Below are 6,202 nucleotides of genomic sequence, written 5' to 3' on the forward strand. Positions count from 1 at the left end.
ATACTTCAGTAGAACAGAAAAGTACTTTCTAAAACAGTCTGCCATGCATATACGTCTCTTGGTCAATGTTGTGGTATTCATTATCGATCTGTATAAAACAAGCTTAAGAGGCAGATCCTATTCCGCGACTTGAAAGCTATCCAATAAATGCACGCTATCTGGACGGCAACAAAACAAATCCCCTTCCCTGTAACAATGGTTGTACTACAAGAAACACTATCGTTCCAAGGAGGGAAACTATGCTAATCCGAGATTACCTCGGATAAAAAGTATGACGTTGATATGTTGCATCTCCCTGCGTGTAAGAACGTTGTTATAGTCCATCGTAATCAGTGTAATGTCTTAGTAGGCAAAGAGTATATATGTAAAGGCTATATATATATATATATATATATATATATATATATATATATATATATATATATATATATATATATATATATATATATATATATATATATATATGTATGTATATATATATATTAGCACCTGCAGATTGCAATTCCACTTTTGACAGGATTTCCTTCTCCGAAAGCGAAATTGACTTCTTTTATGGATATGTTATATACTGTGGACATGCCACCTTTAACATTTTTAAGACTACACGTAAAGGTAGGTCACCTTGTACCATTTTAAATACAATAAAATTTGTTTGAATGCTCGTCAATTATCAAAGCAGTGTCAGTCCAAACTTCAATGGGATCACCTCGGCTCAGCGAAACTCAATATTGCCACTTGTCTGTTTCACTGGTACTATATCTACAATGTAGAATAATGATTATTTTGTTCCAAAAAACGACCCCCCCCCCTTCTCCGTCTCTCCGTCCTCTTCGCCACAAGCAACCACCAAATAACCGTAGCAAATAACTGACTAAGAAACAAGAAAAGTTTCAAAATATAAATATTTCTCTCCACGTTATGGAGTTCCTTATCCAGTCCGATATGATAACCTCTTTGTTGTAAAATAACGTTGACCCAACACGAAATCATTTTGACACCGGTATATGTCACAGTTTCGAGAAATTAAGTTCGTAACTTGTGTTATCAATAAGTATATGAACAGTCATTTTTAGCTAGACACGTCCTATATTAACCTTAATATTTAATATATTTTCCGAAGAACATATGGCTATCTTCAGATCGGACTAACGGATAGGCGAAAGTTAACGTGAATTGCTTCATGCACCATAGATTTTAATAACGTTATCATATGAGTGACATAATTTTAAACATTTAGCTTTTCAAGAAGCCGGGTGCTTCAATTGAAAGTGAACTTTTAATGGATGGTTATATGATTAAACTAACATCATTGACAGACGGGGAACATGTGAAAGACTTGTAAATTGTCTTGCAGTGTGCACGTGGTTACAGATGGTTGCACACTGGGCAAGAAAGAACGCGGCCATACTCGACCTCGATCGTCCCGCGCACAATGACCAGTTAGTGAGCGCGCACAATGACCAGTTATAGTGAGCGCGCACAATGACCAGTTAGTGAGCGCGCACAATGACCAGTTAGTTAGCGCGCACAATGACCAGTTAGTGAGCGCGCACAATGACCAGTTAGTGAGCGCGCACAATGACCAGTTAGTGAGCGCGCACAATGACCAGTTAGTGAGCGTGCACAATGACCAGTTAGTAGGCGCACACTTTTCCACGTGACGACGGTCGACTTTTGTCGGGTCGGGTCGGGTCGAGTCGGGTCGGGTCAGTTCGGGACGTGATTAGCAGGTTAGTGTTGGGAAGGCTATAATGAGCGTGCACATTGATTTTATTGTTTCATCTTGGTAATCGGTTAGGTTAACATGCATGCTACATCATTTCATTGCAACTGGTTTCCAGTAAGTCGTGCAGTTTTAGATTTGAACTGCTCACAATTGTCAACTACCAGTCGGGAACACGGAAAACCTTAATTTCCGCGAGAGATGCCGATGAGCTTTCAAAACTGGTATACTCTTGATCGTAGTCGTACTCATATAAGCACACAAACAATGTCCGACTATCCACGATTTCCCAGGTTAACGTTTGTCGAGTTGAGTCGAGGTTGTGCTCAGTCGTGCGATGTTTGGCAGTCTTAAAACTACGAGAACAAAGTACAACAGATCAGGTGGAACCAATGTTTTACCAAGTGATGACCGAGTTTTATATAACCCGCAAATTGTACCGGATGTTTTAAGAATATTTAATTTCAATAAAATGGTTCTCTAGCGACTAGCGAAGAGGAACGCATGTTATTTTATTTTTGGAATATATGCCATCGGTTGCCCCCTTGATTTAATTAACACCTTTTATCCCAAGTGCATCATTATATACTTACTTACTGACAAAATGACTGCTTGTAAAACTCTTATCCCTTCAAAACTCCTAAATTTACATATTTTATTTAAAAAAATTCAGTCTTTATATTCAATCTTGAAAGGCATCACGTGTGCGGGGTACGCCTTGACATAAACAAGACCCACTTTTTTAAATTTTGTTTACCAGGAATAAATTAATGTACCCATGCATAGTAAAGTCTTTGGGTTATATGGGATAATGGCATTCACTTTGTTAAAAACACAAGCATTTTCTTATAACAAAATATGCTTTTATAATTGATTGATCTGTCTTCGTCAAAGGCTAGCTGCACTTATGCATGACGTTACGACCACCAGCTTTCTACATCTTGATTTCTGCACGTATCCATTCAGGATTACAACATTTTTTTTTCTGGTGAAAGTTAATGAACATCTTAAAGTTTATATGTTAGTCATGCATGTGCTAACTATTAACTATAGTTGTCAGAAGTGAACCATCATCACTCACCTTCGTGAAACTCGTGGTCATTCAAGATGAAACATGACAAGGTTTTGAGGTTTCATGCTCAATTATGTACATGGAAAGTTGGAATGGTACATATAGCCGAAAAGGATTAATTGGATAAATGGATATATATTGATACATATGGATATATACATATATATATATATATATATATATATATATATATATATATATATATATATATATATATATTTATATATATATATATATGTATATGTATATAAGAATATATATATATGTATATAAATATATATATATATATGTATATAATATATAAGAATATATATATATATATATATATTAAGCTACAGCTGCATGAGAAACGCAAAGGCTATTATCAACAGCCACAATAAAAAGTTCTATCAAAGGCCGTTGAAAATTCACCCAAGCATGGATGCAACTGCAGAATGCGAGAGACCTGCCCCCTCGGAGGAGAGTGCTTGACCCCCTCCATAGTATACAAAGCTGAAGTGACTGCTGGAGATTCTAAGTGTATTTATATTGGTATGTGAGGAGGGCAGTTCAAAACAAGGTTTAATAACCACAAAAAGTCGTTCAACTTGAAGAAATATCACGGAGAAACTGAGCTTTCAAAGCATGTTTGGTCTCTAAAAGAAAGTAATAGAGCCTTCCAAATCTCCTGGTCCATTGTCAGGCGATCAAACACATTGATCAACAGCTCAGGTTCTTGTAATTTATGCCAGGCCGAGAAACTAGCAATAATAGATCATTCTAGCCCTAATCTCTTGAACAAAAGATCAGAAATCCTGGCAAGCTGCAGACACCAACCAAAACACCCCCAAAATAAAGTCAAAACTAAGATGAAAGAGAGATAGCTTTTTAGTACACCTCCTGACGATTGCTAGTAAGCATGAAACTCTGAGTAGAGGTTTGGTTGCAAAAATCAAAATTTACATTACGCTCTTCTTCATAACGTGGAATTGAGCACTCTATCGTGTTCTACTTGGAACATTTTATACACTTCTATATGTATATATATATATATATATATATATATATATATATCTACATCTATTATTTATATATATACATTCAATCGTTAAGGATCAGCACTACCAGAAAATTATATATACACTGAAAATTTATTTTATTTTTCCAATTTGCTAATGGCATGGGATAAATATAATTAAATATACTATTACGAAGGTGTCTAAGAGACGGAATAATCGTAACTAAATCATATTCATTAATTACTCACTTTTGAGACTTGATTTGTGTGAAAACAATCTAGGCGGTGTCTTAGTTTGATTGAATATAATATGATATTTAATAATATGCGGTAGGGTTTTAATCATTTTTCATTTTTGACCAAACAGAAAACTACGGCTTGGAAACGGTTAAGCTGTATTCGTATATCGCTCACATTTTACTACGTTACTGGAATTTTTGTATACGTTTTCAATACTACTTTCTTGGAGTTCCCTTGCCCCCCCCCTCCCTCACCCCCTTCCATTTTTTCGAATGTATTTCTAGGTGATAGGGAATGGCTACTATAAATTAATCGTGACTAAGTGGTGCGGTTATGTGATAGAAGCCGTAAAACAAAGAGTTAAATATAGCTTTTAAAAAGGCGTTCCTGAATTCTTTGTCTTTTCTGTTATAAGTATGAGAATGCAATACAACTGACTTTGAATGTAAAAGAGATGTTAGTAATGTTAGTCGTTCTGGCTTTTAGCGGTCTGCTTTATGTAGGTTAATATATACGCACTCTTAATAATCTGAGTTCATTGAACGACGTTAAAACTAAATATTTTCAAATAGGATTTGGTTAATTTATTTTCTGACTTTTAACAATGAATAGTGATTGAGAAAATATAGCAAAGAAATATACTGCGGATAAGACATATCACGATAAATAAAGTAAGAATAGTAAACAGGGGGGTCGGGGGGGGGGGACGGGCGGTAGGGGGAAGCTGGGGGAAAGGCCCTGGAATCATAATATTCCCGTCAGATATTGCGCTTAATGATATATTGAGGCACCATCACATACACTTAAAGGCCTTCAGCACATTCAACTAATCAAATCGACTTTAAAAATTTTGACTTGAATAACCAAACATTATAATCTTGGAATAGTTTTGTAGTATATTAGATCAGTAAAAGTCATTGACCGGGAATGAATGTCAGACGAAAGAATCTTGCAGAACTTTTCGGATGGAGGACAATATATATATATATATATATATATATATATATATATATATATATATATATATATATATATATATATATATATATATATATATATATATATATATATATATATATATATATATATATATATATATATATTTAGTCCTGGCGGTGAAATGTTACGGTATTATTTACATTTTCTTTTATGGTATTTATTTATTCTTCTATAGAGAAGTAAGTTATACTTAATGAACAGAAATTGTGGCCGAAAGTGGGATAAGTTGGTTGAAATGAAGCCAAGTTTGTATTCTACAAACTGTCACAATTCCAACCATCAAAATCGATAACAAACTACTGGCTTATAGGAGAAAACTTTTATCCACCCAGCCGATGAACGTCTGTAAAGATTAGTAAAAGAATAAATAACAAGCTAGCAAAATTCCAGTCAAATTCTATAAGCTAATTTTTATCGCCACGTGTTTTAAAACTTTTATCAATGATTTTCTTGCCCCACAATTTAGCCATTTGGAACTCTTTTCAACGAATACATCTGAGATTGTAAAATATATCAGGAATATAAATATACCAATATATGGTATATTGGACAAAATGTGATGAAATAATTTTATCTTCATATGTTTTAAAACTGGATCACTGACTTACTTGGTCCACAATTCAACCGTTTGAAATTCCTTCTACGAACTGTATCAGGTTGTCAAGAATCTCTTATGTGTGACTGTATACATACCAACATATGGTATATCGGACAAAATTTAATAAACATTTTTCTTTTCTTATTTGAGGGTCAAAATATCATTTTTCATTTTGCACGCTGTCTGGTTTCGCTCAAGGTGTAATGTAGATTGACATACATACTAGTATTATACCGCAGGCATCATCTGTTTCGCTTCACCGACTTAATGAAACGTTGGACAAGGTATATTAGCTGATTTGCCATCACATACACACCACACATGCGCGCGCATGCGCACATCTGTAGGAATACACAGTTGTCTTTTTGTCAATATATATATATATATGTATAAATATATATATATATATATATATATATTTATATATATATATATATATATATATATTTACGTATAGGCTATTACAATTAGGTTAGCCTAACTACAGACTGCAAGCAATGACGACTATACAATTACTTTCTGAGATTCTGAAAAGCATTTACAAAATATCTTCTCAAATATTGATATTTAGTT

The sequence above is a fragment of the Apostichopus japonicus genome, chromosome 12 (assembly GCF_037975245.1).
Source record: "Apostichopus japonicus isolate 1M-3 chromosome 12, ASM3797524v1, whole genome shotgun sequence".
Taxonomy (NCBI): domain Eukaryota; kingdom Metazoa; phylum Echinodermata; class Holothuroidea; order Aspidochirotida; family Stichopodidae; genus Apostichopus; species Apostichopus japonicus.